General features: G+C 38.6%; 1 protein-coding gene across 19 annotated transcripts in view; it reads left to right on the forward strand.

Moving 5' to 3' along the window:
* LOC126183635 (CLIP-associating protein 1-B-like) overlaps window positions 1-17976 on the forward strand; it is a 764859-nt gene that overhangs the window by 69930 nt on the left and 676953 nt on the right. The window lies entirely within an intron of this gene.

Consider the following 17976-nt stretch of genomic DNA (forward strand, 5'->3'; position numbering starts at 1 on the left):
GTTTGCAGTATAAAGTTAATTGTGTGGTCAGTATGTAATTAAAATGGAAACTTCCAGGTCGATATTAAGTACATCACTGCCCATACTGCCGCAAGCCAGTATCCAGCATCATGCTACGAAAATAAATACACAACTTGTGCATTCCTCATTAGTCTCAAAAAGTAGTTTGAGGAAATAAATAAATATTTAAAAAGTCAATGGTCAGAGTTATCTGTATTTGTAGTCAACAAATAGGCATACTTTAAATTATGGTCTGAAATATCTATGAAAATTATTCTTATAGCTAAATTAGTGTTGTGGACTTAAAACTTTGTGGCTTATTACATCCGTTGACAACTTTATCAGAGAAAGTATATATACTTCTTTGCTATTACTAATTAATGTTTTCTGAATTATGTATTTTGATTGAGCTGGAAAGGAATGGGCCCAGCCATTTTTTGTAGCTGTGAACCATTTCATCATTGGAATGTTGTGTCAGTCTTCATTTTAGTGAAATGTTACAAACATTGTAGAGTACAAATGAATTTTAGACAGAACAGTACTGAACCACCTACAAAGACAAATCAAACTTACCGTAATTAACATATATAATAATGTTTCTGAAAATTCCAACACTGTGAAGGATGATTATACTGAAATTAGTTTACCAAAAATTATGGCTATGAAAATAGAAAAATGATTGGGATTAAGTAACTGTTCATGATCTCTCGAGTTTTAGATTCTAGTTTGCTGCAGAAACTGCGTGCACTGCATGTTGTGGCATGGAATGAAGAAGTGTCTGAATGTGTTCCTGCTGGAATCTTCTTCTATGCAATTTGTATGCAAGTACACAAAGGATCACCTTCTTATATGCACTGATTCCACACACCTACCAGTGCCGTAGCACAAATTTTCCTGTACAGGCCAAAATGACATCACAAAATCCTCTCCTAGGAACTTTTCATTCTGTCATGTTAAATCTCACATGGTGATATGTGACATTTTAATGTTCACAAGGCACTTCATTTAATATTTTCTCTACAGCTAGACAAAATTCAAAGTTGACCAAGTCACAGTTTGTACCTAACTGTACAATTGAATGTGGAATTTCCGAAGGAACAAGCTGTTTAATTTGTTGATTTATCAGCAGTTCTTGGTTTGAGCTCTCTAACTAACCTTCTTCCTGCAAAACATCTACTAAAAACAGTTATGTGGAATCATTAAGTGTTCGGATTGATTTGACCATGTTGAATATACACTTAAATAGGTTTCCATTTGCATCTGCAAATGCTACCGTGATATTCCAGAGATACTTGCAGCAGCTATGATATGATATGTTGGTGCCACAAGCTGCGAATTATGTTGACTACATCATCCACACAGGGGCTATTTGCAAGTAACATCTCAAAAATTTACACCTATTTTGTGAACTTACAGAGATTAAATTCAGATGCAAAAAGAGAGAGTGTAACTTTTTCTGGTGTGTGCATTATGGCTACATACTAAGCAGAGACGGTCTCTGACCTATATCAGCCCTTGTTGATTAAGTTAATGATCTCTCTACTCCTTCAAATTTTGAAGAACTCTGGTTGGTATTGGGTAAAATAAACGATTACGGCAAATTCCTTCCATGGGCCACACATATTTTGTACTCTTCCTATTGGCTTAAATTTATGTAGTATACTAATAGCCTGGCAGCTTTTTCAAAATTACATAAGTGTTTGAAGTCTGCTCTCATGTAAAAAAAACTTAATGCTTCTTTTTTACTGGACCAAATTACTCCTTATTACATTAATTTTGCTGTAAGGACCAGATGCAGACATACCAGCACAATAACTTAGCTGGTGGCCTTGGTTTAAGCAGTTACTACGGTGAGGTCCACTACAGGCGTACTTTTCTATATGCCAATACTGACAACTTATCACATTTTCCACTAGTCCCGATTATGACTTTGTTTTCAGTTAATCGAAAACATCTGAGACCCACTAGAAAAATTTCTGGCAATAGCCCAGCAAGTGCCAAATTTGACAGATCAGGACCTACTTCTAAGAGAAGTAGCTAATGATGTGTACTGTAGTTGGGTGAAGCACCTTTGTAAAGTTACAAATCTTGTACAACAGACTACTTTGTTTCCCTCACTGGATTACAAACAACCCTCATTCTGGGTTGTGGTTCAAACCAAACTCCTAATACTAGATGAGGCGCACCATGGGATATATAGGATGAAGCCATTGGAAAAGCATGATTGATGTTGATATTGAACATGCAGTCTGGCCCTGCAAATTATGCACAAAAAACTGGTCAGCACCAGCAAGGCAATTTCCTCCCACCATTTCTACTCCAAATCATTCATGAGAGCAGGTACAAATTGGTTTTGTGATTATTTGTTGGGGACATGCTCTTTAATTTTCCATACATTGCCTGGAATGTAATCAAAGGAAGCCGTAGTTACAATTGGGGCATTGCCAACCATGTTCACTGTTGAGAGGATGACGCACAGCGTAGTATCAGATAATGACCTGCAGTTCATCTGGTAAATTATGCCCTTTTGTTAAAGTAACAGCAATACACCTCAGATCATCACTTTTCAATCAGTGTCTATCTCTAGGGTGGAGTGACTGGTCTGAATATTTACAGCCCACACTAATAAATTGATGACAACGACAGTAGCCTCCGAGGAAGCTATGACACGCTTACCTGCTTCTCATCATTACACCTCACCACACAGCTGAGATTTTACCCTGGCACAGCTGTCAGACACCTTACTCAGCAAACACAGAGCTCATATCCACACTTATATGACTGTACTACCTCACTGCACTTGGTTTGCACATTTGACTATACACTGGATGGACCAAAGGAGTCATCATTGGCTATAATGGTTTCCTATGTTCAAGGTGGTGGCCTGACAGGAGCGACTAGTGCGACACTAAAATCAGTTGGAGCTATGACAAGTAAGGGATTACATACCCCTGATACAACCATGTCAGGCCCAACCGAGTAGCTACAGTAGACCAGCACTACAGCTGGCCTAAGTCTATACTACCACATTCTAGTTACATGCAATACCAACCTGGCCAAGGTATCTCAACTAATCCGTTAGCTCGTCATACGTACTATCTCAGTGCCTGTGCTGTAGATCCACCTAGTTGAGGTCACAACCAGCAGAGATAAGTGATGAACCAGTGGAGGTTAATTATTTCCCCCAACAGTTGTTGCATCAGCTCTTGCCACCCATTGCCACCAAACGTTTGGCCCCAATACCCATTGTTCCTGAGTACCGGACTTCCCCTACTGTCACCTTGAGGCAATATTAAGGGTACTCACAATCCTTTGCTACTTGTACCAGTTCTGCCACTGTGCACCAGTTTAAGGGGGAAGGATTTTGTGTACTTACTATTGAGTTTTATTGAGATATATTAGGCCAGCAAAAGTATAATACAGAATTTCTAGTTCCATCACGGAGCACAAGCAAATGACCCACAGTAAGCATGTACCCTTATAACCAATAATGACCCCTTTGGTCCATCCAGTGCATAGCCAAATGTGCAAACCAAGTGCAGTGAGATAGTACAGTCGTACAAGTGTTGATATAAGATCTGTGTTGTCAAGTCACATTAATGTGACCACCTGTCAAAAGCCTGAATAACCACCTTTTGTAGCGCATACCGCTGCGAGATGTGAACGAAGAGAGTCAATGAGATTGTGGAAGCTACCAACAGGAATACGGAGAACTCTACAGTGCTGTGGTCAGCTGCGGTAGGTTTCTTGGCTGAGGATCTGTGGCATGAACAGCATGAGTGGGGATGGTAACCTCATCCTGGTGTTCTTGGAACCGTGCATGGTCTCTGAGAGCTGTGTCACACATTGCATTGTCCTGTTGGTAAATGCTATCGTGCCAGGAAAAAACAAACTGAATGTAGGGGTGGACATGGTTTCCAGAGATAGATGCATACTTGTGTTGACCCATTGTCCCTCCCAGTATGACAAGATCACCCAGGGAATTCCACGAAAACATTCCTCAGACCGTAATGCTTCCTCCTAGTTGCAGGTTGTTTGCTTTCAGATGGTGGGTGATCAGTTGCACATCTGTTCACCCATACACATCTATGCAGGTGTCATTCACCCCCGTCAACTATATCCCTTGGTTGCCTCAACTCCAGTTTTGGATAATGCCATTTTACCATGTATGGTATACTTTAATGACAGTGGAACACAGAGAGTTTACAGTATTAGCCATTTCGGAAATGCTTCCATCCCTGGCATGAAAGCCAATGATCATGCCCTTTCACACATCAAATAAAGCACTCAGTTTTCACATTACAAGAAAAAGTGCGCTGTTTTTTTGCATCCCCAGACACACTTTATGTACCGTCCACTTCCAGTGCTGTCACCAGTTGTGTGTTAGTGTTTATGGCATTGTGATGTAGAACTCAGTCGGTGCTCACATTAATGTGACTGGACCGTATACATTGCAATTGACACATTAGATTACTAAAGTCTTGAGCTGGTTGGAGGGTCCTGCCTACAATGCTCCAAGGATTCTCAGTTGGGAGAGATCCGGCGGGCTTGCTGACCAAGGAAGGGTGTGTTAAGCATGAAGATGAGCCATAGAAACTCTCACTGTTTGCAGGCAGGCATTATCTCTCCGAAATGTAACCCCAGAATGGCTTGTATGAAGGACAACAAAATGTGGTTGACAGGCCATGTGCAGTCGGATAGGTATCCCACTGCTGTCTGGGACATCTCGACACATCTTCAACCTGGAATTTCAGTGACTGGAGTAGAATTGTCTTCAGTGATGAGTCCTACCTCGAATTAGCCCCGATGATCATCAAAGACATGTCTTGGAGACACCTCTGAAAGTGGTAGGAAACTAACTTGTCACCCACTATGCAGTCTGACAACCAGGAGTGATGGCCTGGAGTACAATTTCTCTTCATAGCAGGTCCCCTTCGGTTGTCATCCATGGCACCCATACAGCACAGTGGTACATTGGCTATATTCTATGCCCTGTTTATTTGCCTTTCATGGTAAGACAGGTTTACATTTTAGCAAGATAATGCCCACTCACACTTGAAGAGAGTTTCTATACTGCTTGTCTTCATGCTTACCTAACCCTACCTTGGCTAGCAAGGTCACTGGATCTATTCTCAGTTCAGAACATTGGGAGCATTATGGACATGGCTCTTCAACCATCTTGCAGTTTTGACAATCTAATGTGCCAATTGGAGATAATTAGGCACAATATTCCTCAGAAGGACATCCAACAACTCTATCAATCAGTGCCAAGCTGAATAACAGCTTGCATAAGGGCCAGAAGTGGACCAACAAGCTATCAACTTGCTCAGTTTGTGTAGCTCTTTATCTTGAATAACTCGCCCAATTTTTCTGAGATTGTAATTGTTTGTGTCTGTACATGTGCATCACACCTAACGATTTCTGTCCAATTTAGATAATTGCTTCACGCTGCGTAGTTTTTGTTTTAGAGTGTGTTTCTTGGCCTCGCATCACACTATACATTTGACTCGAGCACTGACATTTTACCCTCACTCTCATTGGCCAAACCAGCTGTGGAGTGGATTTAGTCTACAGTGCTCCCATAGTTGCCATTTGTGTTTATGTTACTCAGCATTTATAGTGTCAGAAGTAACACTACATGTGAAACATTGGTTGATGTATTTTTGCAGAATTGCCTATCCTGTAAATGTCTTATCAGGTAAAGTATCAGATCCTCTCTATCAGTAGGCATCAAATAGCTTTGCTTAAGAGCCATTATTGACATCGTAGGACTACACCTTGGGCTGCATGGGGGAGGGGGGTAAAATGGCCATGTAAAGACAATTTCAATTTTCACCAAACCATAGTTATTAATAGCTAACCATCTACCCATTTTGACTCTATGTATTATAAGGTATCGCACCAAATATTTTCAAGTGAAAAAGAAAATAATATGTTGGAACTACATGTATTACACGTGGCCAGTTTTCCATACCTAAACGGGTATCGTGGACAGTGCCATCGCAACAGAGTCCGAGGTCTGTTCTTCTGATTTCTTGGTGCGTATTGTAGGCATCTTCATGCCCTAGTGTACGAAAGAAAACCAGTTGGGTGCAGCAGACTGTCTTCAGTCGCACTTTTGTGTTAGGCCAAATACAACAGAACAGACATGTTGGCTGAGAGCTTTGTATATAAAAGGATTCAGGTTTTATCATTTGTATTATGCGTGTTTTATTGGGAGTAACCAACTCCTATTGGGGTAGAAAACTTATCAAACTGAAATAAATAACAAGGAACTATGTTTGCAGGCAAAAAGGTGTTGTTTAAACATTGATAGTGTTAAAAATTATTACTCTCCATACAAGTGAGGTAGTAAGAATGATAAAATGAATTATGTTACCTCAGGCAACTCATAAACAAAAAAGTTTTTACTCAGAAATAATGGAACACACTTCCTCTGCCAATCTCACTGACAACAATGGCAGTGTATTTTTGAACTAATGTGACCAGTTCTCGACAGGCAGCAGTGCTGTTCAGAGCGTAAATATCCAATGGCCACTTTTCCTATTCTGTCCACTTTACCAAACTTTCCCCTACCAATCTTACTGTTAGTTGCTAACCTACATAAATTAGTATGTTACCTTAATTAATAACAGCAGCAGCAACAGGTAGTTACCCACTTTTCACCTCAACATGACCATTAGTATGGCCATCTTTGAATGATTTATCCTCTTTTCTTACAAGCCAATCACACTGTAAGTTTCCTCCATAAACAATATTAATAAACTAATTCATTTTGGCACCTTACCTGTCTTTCAAAGGCAGGAAAGGAATCGTGGCATATATTTCCCACCTGACAGATTTTTCAGCTAACTGAACCATTTTAAATAAATACAAACAAATACATGCACGGTCTATGTTTCCATTATGCTGTTGTGGGTAGCCAGAGGACACGGGTACTTAGTGCTGTTGTATGGATTGCTGACTGCAGTGCTGGTAAAAAGTACAGCAATCAGTTGCAAATAATGTTTATTGCAAATTCAGATTTTAGTCAGTGTGTGGCCATCTTCAATGCTAAAGAACATATAAGGAACAAGTTAAAATAAGGTAATATGCATACCTTATTATGTGTACAGTTATATAAGTGTGAGTCAGTAATAAAGTTTGTATTACATTAGTCCCAACTGGTCCATCCATGTCAAAGGTTGAATTCACACAGGCCATTGGCTTCTTGTTATTTCGTACCAGTTTACAGCGCCCACTACATGGCATTGCTAAACTATATGGACTTTATTTTACAATCACATGTTTTGTTATTTTATTTCTTATTTTATACTTTTTTAAAAACCTCATGCACATACATAAAACAAACTGGCAGCTGTAACTAACAATAGTGTCCAATTTACGAACTTTCAGCATGCTGTAATAATTGTAGGCCAGCAACTTCTGTTAATTGGTGCAACAAAAAACCAGCCAAAGTTGCAAATCTCAATTTTTTTAATAACTCTATAACTAGTTTCTGGCCAGAACTCACTTTCAAATCATCGTAACATAGTCAAAAATAGTACTTCCGAAAATGCAAAAACTATGTCAAAAATATGCAAATGAGCAGTGTGTTTGCACATTTTTTACATAGTTTTTGCATTTTTGGAAACACCATTTTTGACTATGTTATGATGATTTGAAAATGGATCCCGGCCTTAAACTAGTCATTGAGTGAATAAAAAAAGTGAAATTTGCAACTGTGTGGTTTTTTTTGTACTGACAGTGTATAATGTTTTGCAGTTATACATATATGGTGGTGACAGTGTGTACTAACCAGTGGCATCAGTTATCATTGTACATTTTTACAATTACTTATAGTTTAAAATTACAGCAAATCTTATCCAGAAGACACACACTAATAAATTTATTTGTCAAATTTTAAGTGCAGCTACAGGAATTAGATTAGACAAAAATGGTGTTATAAGCTATTGGACTAGCAGCTTTATTTCGAACGGACCCAACATTTTTCTGTTTTATAATGTCCTTTCACACAGTTTTCACATAAAAATACATTATTATTTATGCAGTTCGGTGTTAAAACTAATAAACTTCCAGATACACCATGTATCATTGTGGGTAATATATTTGCCACCAAAACTATGTACTTATGTGCAATCTAGGATTAGTTTAATCGTAAATAGTTTGTTACTGCCAGATCAATGTGTCTGTTGGAAGTCTCTCATAGTATTTGAATCCCATGATTTTTAAATAATTTCAAGAAATGGAAACGTTTTGTGGCCCCTTGCTAATCAACCATTTAACTGCACTGGTCCTTTTAACGTGCGCGCCTTTGTACCTGTCCCTGTGTGCTCTGGACGTGTGCCAGGTAGAAGGACTGGTGGCGCGTGTAAACACGTTCAGAGCACACAGGGACAGGTACAAAGGCGTGCACGTTAACACATCTAGAGCAGTTAAAGGGTTAAGCAGTGTCCCACAAGATAGTGCCTGATATTAAAAATTTCAAACTTGCGGAGAGATTAGATTTTTCTGCCACCTCTTTTGAAAAAAATGTGAAATGTTTGCCAAAGCTGGCTTCAAGCTGTTTATCATTTTGTCCCACATAGCAAACATCACAGTTGGGACATCCCCTTCTGTAGATGTCTGATCTATGGAAAACATTTCTTTTTTCCATACTGTTTTTAAAATACTACCCAGTTTACTTGTGGTACAAAATTCCACATTTACTTTTCTTTTTCTAAAAACGAGGTTATCCTGTCGCTAATTTTATCATAGTATGGTAAACAAATACACTTATTATTACTGTTGTCCACTACATTGAAACTATTTTCTTTTTGCCATTTGTTCACTATGTTGTTATAAATGTTGTTGATGTAATTATATGGGTAAGTTATCATCACTTTGGATTTAACACTGTTTAAATAAATTTATTAATATAGATCTTTTGGATAGGACTTACTGTATTTTTAAACTATATGTAACTAAAAATGTACAGCAGTAACTGATGCCACTTGTCACCTCACACAGTCACTATCATGTATGTGTAACTTTAAAACATTAGAGACTTTTTTTAGTTAATATATTTTGGCAATCCGTCATATATGTAGAGGACACTGTAAACTGATATGACATACATGGAAGCCAGCAGCCTCAGTGTGAACTCAGTCTTTGACATTGATAGTCCAGTTGGGACTGTGTTTATGTATAGATGGTTGTAATGTTTTAAGTGATATCTGCTGTTATGTATTTTATTATTAACTCACAAGTAAAACTTACACAACTGAACATATACTAAAGGATGCATGTCACCTTATTGTAATGGGTTTTTTGTATGTGTTTAAACACTGAAGATGGCCACACAGTGATCAAAATCTGGATTTGCAATAAACATTATTTGCGACTGATTGCTGTACTTATTACCACTTGATGTTTATCTGTACCATGTTGTTGTATCCAGATGATGCAGAGCTAAAATTGGCCAGATTGAGACAATTCTTTGGAACTATACAATCTACATTACAACATAACATACGGAAAGAAACACTAATTAAACCATACAAAGTAATAGTGTTGCCTTTGCTGCAGTATGGTAGTGAATGTTGGATCCTAACATCTGATCAATTACATCGAAACGAATCATCCGACAGGAAGGTCCTTCACTTTGTAGTGGACCATAAAATAAATACCGATATTAGACAAGAACTAAACATTGAACACATGGGAAAAAAAGAAAGAAATAAGACGGAATGACCATGTCCAACATATGTTTAATGATAGGCTAACTGAAGCTGCAATGCAGTATAACCCAACTGGCAAGAGGAACGTTAAATGTCCCCAAATGGTGGCATGAACAATTCTGAGACAAAATAGGCTAAAAGGCCTAATTCTTGGTGGTGCTGGTGCTGGTCTATATCACCAGTTAAATATTTGTTGGGTGCATTTAATTTGTTCTGCTTTGCGGTAGATACTTGAATCCTGCCTGATTCAGCATCATGTCCTTTCTTCTGTAATTTGCACATTGTTGTCTCAACTTTCATTTGTCAGCAGTTGCTTCCACCTCCCTCTATGATAATAACTACTATCTATATTAACTATTTTAGTTATATATATAGTTGAGGTTAAGGACTGCATGTGAATGGAAGGTCCATGAACCACCACCACCTCCTCCTTCTCCTCCTCCTTTTTCTTCCACTGGTGACTTTATGCTGTTTGCCTCTAGTGCATATAAGATTCATCAGTGAATAGAACAAGTCCGAAAGTCAGTCTAATTGGTCTGTTTTTATAAGGCTATAATGAAGTACAGTCATCAAATCAAGAAGAAAAATGTGCACACAAACAGAGGAGTCACAGAACCAGTTGATGAATAGTTGTAATTAGAGCACTTAAAGATGGTGACTGAACGGACAGCAGTAGAAATAAAGCAGAAGAGTAGAACTGGCCGTGAGTGCTTTTGGTAAATAAACAGTTTTCAAAATAAAGTTTCTGGTTTATTCAATATTGAAAGTTCATAATATAATATTACCAGTTGTGACTTCAGTAGAGAGACAAGCACTTTAAATGAAAAAAATTCAAAAATTGAGGGTTGCTTGACAAATAATGGAGATATGCTTTTCGGGGACTACTGGAAGAGAGAGAAAAACAAAATTTATCAGAGGGCAGACGGAAGTGAAAGATGTGATAATGACAGTAATGAAATTGAAATGGGATTGGATGGGACATGTATCCAGGCAAACATATTTATCGAGAAAACTATTTGAAGATTTACAAGTGGTAAGAAAATGACTGAGGCAATGACCAAATGGAAGGTGTGCAAATATCGTTAGAAAACATGCATGAGCATGAATATTATGTAAGACTGTAGTGTATGCAAAAGTCCAGTAGACATCATTGTCCACCAAGTAGTTGTCACATGGCTCATACTGATGTTAGGTTTTTGACTTAAGACTTTATACTGCAACAAATACACAAGCCAGGTTAGTGAGGGAAGGGAAAATGTTTGGTGCATGAGTATCAAAGAAAACAGCGGTCAAAATAAATTAATGCTACACAAGTGGGACAAGTTATTGGATAAAAAAGAAATACATGAGTTTGGCTTAAAAAAAAAAGTAGCTTAAAAATTATGCAGCATAAATTTGATGCTTAAACAATAAGAATGTTGTGTTGCATGTTTTGACGTGTGTTGACTGCTCCAGGAAGAACTTATCGTAGATTTTCCTGGCAGGTCAGGAATTTAAGCTGCTTACAGCTGCATAACGCAGTACAGTATTATGTAATTATGTTAATTCTCATTAAGTTTATGAAATTCAGACTGCATGAAAGAATGTAAACTATGGATTTAAATTATTACAGTTTCTGTGCAATTTCATTATGCAAGGGTGGTGAGTATTTTCGCATTTTATTTTGTTGCTTGGTTTTACAATGTGTGAAATTCAATTGAAGTGCTTGTGTCTGCCCATTTAATGACATTAGTGGGTTCAAACTCCTATAACTGTATCCTTAGGGTACATGATTGGTATTGCTCACCGCATAAAAACGAGGGCTACAGACCTTCAGTAATCTGTCACTTCCAGGCAGAACCAGAAGAAAAATGGGGGTAAGGAAATAAATACATTTGGCGAATGGGTGGGTGGATTGGTACCAGATCTCTCTGAAATCTGCATGAGCATATAGTGGTCAAATTAGTAGGCAGTAAATAAAGTAGAAGTGGAGATTCAGAAATAGATGACTTAACCTATGGCTTTCTGGTGCCCTATAATGTCTGCAGAGTTGTTTGGCTGATAAACCATGCATGTAACATAATTGAAGAATAATCTGTACTTATCGTTCTTATGTACATCATGTTACGTATTTCATGAAACATATTGTTTTTGATTATTCTTTCTTAGTATTATCTTGATAGTAGACATTCTTTCATTGAATGTTCTGTATGTGTTATATTACAGATTTCTTTTTGTGTTCTCATATTGCTGTACCGTGACTGTGCTGTGTTTTATTTGCTAGGAACTCTTCAGTTCAATAACAAAGATGATCCTTGTTCCATATGCTGTTTATTGACTGACAGTACAGAACTGTAATGAATGCCTTCTGGAGCTCGAGAAACACTTTGTCAATGTGGGTGCCAGTAGTTTACAGGTTTCTGAGTCTTGTAGATGAATGATGTGAGCTGGGTTTCTCGAAATCATGGCTTGAAGGATATTTTGGTCTCTGGCAAGATCATAATATACAAGAATAAAACCTGTTTCAAAATTCTACAACAGGTTAAAATCTGTGATACAGGCCTATACTTGTGTGCATTTTGGAAACGTGAATGAGTTCCTCTCTCAGTAGCTGCTGGCTGGGCCTCCTTCACATCTCGGACAAGAACCCCCCCCCCGAATCAACACTGGTCTCCCTTCTTAACCTGCCTCCTTTTTGCTTGAGGGGTTCCATCACATGCTTAATGTTTGAGTCCCCAATACCTGGCAAATTCATCCTCTGTACCTGTCTAGAATCTTCAGAGAGATCAGACTCAGTCCCAAGTGTTCTCTCACTAGTGAGCGAGGCTTCACATCTGTTTTTAAAGGCATAAGGAGACAACCGTATTGCTGCTACCCACTTTTGCCTTCTGTCCAGGAATACGCAGCCTTGCCACTATTTGCCATTCACACTTAGGTGAGTGTGAACCAATCAGGTCAGGTGTATTGGAAGGCATTACAACATCAAAGATCCCAGGTGTTGCTAGAGACGCCAAAGGCAACACATCTTTCTCTGCTGATGCTTCAATGCTACTGCAGTTCAGGGCAGCAGCCAAAAGTCTTCAGACTGTGACCAATGCAGTTTCCAACCATTTCCAGGTGCTGTCCAGTTCCATCAGCTTCCATGTGCAACAGCCACAGTTCTTACTATTTTTAACTGCATGTAGCTATACATAAAAAAAAAAGAAAATATTCTTCTTACCCAGCAGTCACTAAGACACTAGCTTTATACTGACATCACACATTAATATGGTAAGCTTAACCCAATCAGATATATCTTTGCTTGATGAAGTACCCTTGTCACTTCTTGCTATAATATTGTCACTTGTTGCTATAATACACGAGGGTGGTTGGAAAAGTTTTCGGAATCACCACGAGAGGTCAGCGTTAGCGCAACGAGTTGTTCACATGATATTCATTGGGCTGTTGCCTGTAAACACATGCCACGTCAGTGCTCTTGGAAGAGCGCTGTGGTGGTGACGTGGCTCTGTTGTTGTTCCCGCGTAGTGATTTGCGAAGATGGAAAAGATCGAGATTCGAGCAGTGATTAAGAACTTCGTAAAGAAAGGCATGAAAGCAAAGGACATTCATGCTGATTTCCAGAATACATTGGGGGACTCGGATCCTTCATATTCAACTGTTACCATGTGAACAAATGAATTTAAATTTGGTCGGGAGAGCTTAGATGATGATCTGTGCAGTGGTCAGCGAGATGTGTCACTACTCCACAAGTTATTGCAAAAGTGCATAAAATGGTCATGGAGGATTGTCGATTAAAAGTACATGATATTGTTCATGCTTTCCAGATGTCATCTGAAGAGGTATATCACATTTTAACTGAAGAATTAGAAATGAATAAAAAATTATCTGGAAGATTGGTGCCATGACTCTTGATGCTGGATCAAAAAATCATGAGAATGGACATATCGGAACAATGTTTGGCTCATTTTAGGAGAAACAAACAAGAATTTTTGTGCCAGTTTGTGATCACAGATGAAGCTTGGGTGCACTACTATACCCCAGACACAAAACAACAGTCAAAGCAGTGGAAACATGCCGATCCTCCGCCACCAAAGAAAGCAAAGACAATTCCTTCAGCAGGAAAGAACATAGTGTCAGTGTTCTGGGATGCTAAGGGGATTCTGTTTGTAGGTTATCTTCTTACTGGGCAAACAATTACTGGAGAATATTATGTTAACCTCCTGCACAAATTGCAACAAAATATATGCAAAAAAAGACCTGGTTTAGTAAGGAAGAGAGTTATCTTCCATCAAGACAATGCGCGCCTGTACACGTGTTGTCGCCATGGCAGAATTACACGAACTAAGGTATGAATTGTTGCCACTCTTACCTTATTCACCTGATATCACTCCATCAGACTTCCATCTCTTCCCAAAACTGAAATTCTTTTTTTTTGGTAGATTAACTTCAAACAAAGAATTGATAGCCGGAGTTGACAACTATTTCGCAGGCCTGGAGGAAACTAATTTTCGTTATGGGATTAATGCTCTGGAACATCATTGGACCAAGTATATTAATGTACAAGGAGACTACATTGAAAAATAAAAAAAAAAGTTTCAGTGATAAAAGTACTTTTTTTCTATTCTGTTCCGAGAACATTTCAAACCACCCTCGTAACTTGCTTAAACTGCTGCCTGTCTTGAACTTTCGTCCTTATCATTCCCCTGTTAATATTAACACATTACAGTACATGAACTATTGCAACATATTTATAAAATTTATGTCTCTTGAAAAGTTGGGTTTTGAGGTCTGCCTAGTAGATGTCTCAGTGCTTCACTGTTCATCTGTCCATAGTACGCTGTCCAAAGGTGTGCATAACGATGTTGTGTGTTATTCTTCCTTTTAGAATTGAATAAGTTGTGGGGTACAAGATGTTGATGACATGAAATCTTCTTGTGTCAGCAGTTTCATCATCATGTTTTATGTCAGTTTCAACATCATATTTTATATCAGTTTCAGCATCATTTTTATGTCCATTTTGACATCATGCTGCCAGGGACAGTGAGAATGCTCTCAACCCTTCGCCCTCAAGATCTCCAAGGACACGGACACACACACACACACACACACACACACACACACACACACACACACACACACACACTACAATTGATAGGGTGAGCAACAATCTGTGACTGCTAATGGCATTGTAGCATATGGGAAAGGATCATTATTGAGTGGCTGTAGCGAGAGACAGAATTTCTGTTTAGTGTAATGTGTGGTAGCTTGCTTGACACATGGAAGACTGTAAATGAGTGCAGATGAGTAAGAAAAACATCCTGTAATGTTAGAATACAGTATTAATGGTGTGTTGCTTGACACAGTCATGTTGTTTAAATATGTAGATGTAATGTTGCAAAGCGGCTTGAAATGGACGTATCATGTAAGGTCAGTTGTAGAGAAGGTGAATGGCTTAGTTTATTTGGAGAATTTAGGAAAGTGTAGCTTATCTGTGGAAGAGAGAGCATGCAGAACACTTGTGCAGTTCTTTCTGGAATAGTAGTCAGGTGTTAGGGAGCTGCTACCAGGTAGGATTAAAGAAAGACATTAAAGGGAGAACAACACTCTTTTTGTGAGACACTGTTGACAAAATTCAGGTAACTGGCATTTGTGGCTGACAGCAGAATGAGTGTACTGCTGACAGCATACATTTCACATAGGGACCACAAATAGAAGATAGAGAAAATAGGGCTCATATGGGGGCATGTAGACAGCCGTTTTTCTTTTGCTCTGTTGTGAGTGGAACAGAAAGGGAAATGCCTAGCAGTGATACAAGGTATGCTTCACCATGCACTCTGCACCATATGATGGCTTGCAGAGTACAGATGTAGATTTAGTGGAGCCAAGATTTTGCCTTAAACATGTGCTTCAATTTTATGTACTTTACCTTGGAGGCATGTCTCCCCAGACCATTTCAGTGCTTTCCAAAGTTGCTACAAATGTGAGATAAACTGTATAAGCCACTGAAGATAAGTGAAGCATTTGAAACTGGTTTTTCAAAGTAAAATGATCATTATCTACTGACTGGTTGCTGTCTTTACTATGTTATTTATTCTAGAAACAGTCACAGGTTCAATAAATATCAGTGTAATCTGTTACCACTGATTAACAGCAGCCAAAAGTGTACTCTGCTCATGCTCTGGTAAACTTAACTGAAAAATGTTGGTTTGTTACCCCTTTTAAAAGGTATGTTCATACCTTTAGTTTTGAGTATGTGTCTGTTCCAATAACAGATGAGGAAAAATATTGTTTTGTGGCAATACAGATAAAATAAGTACTTGAGGGCAGTTTATACTGTAGAATGCAAGATACTGAATATTGCTTTAACTATTTTATGTTTGCTATTTAGTTTGATCCCTGACGTTGGTTTTTTTTTAAGTCTTCAGTGGGTCATTAATTAGCTTATTAATAACAGCCTGCAAACATTGTCATCTTTCTGAAGACTAATGCTCATATTTAAATGTGGCCTGCTTCTGTATTTGTTTATAATGCATTCCTGTGCATATTATAGTTATAAAAGCAGTCTTACCCTTGTAAATATAAAATATTAGTTAAATAAATCATCAGTTCACGTGACATGTAGGCAAAAATTATTAATTTCTTTGAGTATCATGGTATGGTTTTACTGAAATCACTCTTATGCATTGGAATGTGGGTGGTGCTGACAAGTACAAAGATCCTTTGCTTAACCATAGATCCCTGCAAAAATCTTGAACACATTAATATTGGCTAGTAACAATTTAAAGGGCTATTACGTCTAATGCAATCAACCATTCTTTCCTGCCTTTAAGTCTACAGACATTATACCCTTGAAGACTACCCAACAATCCATCTGTTTCACATTGCTGATTACTCATTATTGCTTCATATATAAGGGGAAGTCAAATCAAAATGAGCATAGTGTGCACGTTGGTAGTGCAGGTAGCTGTGTCCGTGGAAGTGCCCTCCATTGGCAGTCAGGAAAGAACAGGGTGATGCTCACCTCTGTGCCATTTGTCTGTTAAACATGGTTGACGTGAGGCCAATGAATTGAATGTGTGTTTGACTTTACTATGGATTCTGGGCGAGAGAGGAACAGCAAGGTGAAGTTTTTTACTGCAGAAGGATTGTCAGGAAGGGAAGTTCATGCCTGAATGAGTGCTGTATATGACAAACACAGCACGTCGTGTGCACGTGTGATTGCATTGAATAAACACTTTTGCGGAGGTTGGGTGTCATTGAAAAATAGCAGTCTTCCAGGACTGGCTCATCATATCATTACTGCAGTGGGTGTTCCATCACAAATGACCAATGCCAGAGGGTTTTAGATATTTGCCTCGTGTTGGGCATCAGTCACAGTACTGCTCACACCATCATGGCAGAGCATCTGAAGTTCTGGAAAATCTGTGTGCAGCTGGTTCCCCACAGCCTAACAGAGTAGCAGAAGTTGAACAGAATGTCTATATCACTGCAGCACTTGGAACAGTATCACAGTGAAGAATATTGTGTCCTGTCCGTACTGTCAGATGTGGTGAAACATGTCATTATTTTGAGCTAGAGAGTGTCAGAACCAAAAGTGGAAACATGTGAATGCCCTCCTACCGTGGTAAATGGACACTTTGCAAAAACGTGAATCAGGCTATCGAGTCCAAATGCCTAATAATGTTGATGGAGGGCATGGCTGTGTTGCAGGGTAATGTCCACCAATGTTTTGCCAAGTTTGTTTTGACTATACTGCAGAAATTTCACTGGGAAGTTCGTACACATCCTCCATACAGTCCCAACGTCTCCCCAACCAATTTCCATACTTTTGAAACCATGAAGAAGACATTCGTGGCTATCAAGTTGCTTCAGACGTAACAGTGCAATGCCTGGGTACAAAAATTGTTCCGTGGGAAACTGCAGACTTTTTCCACAAAAGCATTGAGCATCTTGTCTGACAGTGGGATAAAAGTATTAAATGTTACAATGATTACTTTTGAAATAATAAAGAAATTACTTACTACTTTCCATCTGTCTCATTTTCATTTGACTGCCACTTATGGATAGATCTGCCAAATAATAAGAGCATATATTATCCACTTCCTATGTCTGTGTACTTGCTTGTGTGCTTGTCTCATGAATGCTTTGTACGTATCTTCAATATTTGTAAAATGACTGCACCGTAATTAATCCCTTTCACAATTTTGCATGTATGTTGTGTCCATTACTCACATCCTTAACACAGTTTTTGTTCTGCATTGCATGTTAACAAATGCTT

This window comes from Schistocerca cancellata, chromosome 4 (genome assembly GCF_023864275.1).
Source record: "Schistocerca cancellata isolate TAMUIC-IGC-003103 chromosome 4, iqSchCanc2.1, whole genome shotgun sequence".
Classification (NCBI taxonomy): domain Eukaryota; kingdom Metazoa; phylum Arthropoda; class Insecta; order Orthoptera; family Acrididae; genus Schistocerca; species Schistocerca cancellata.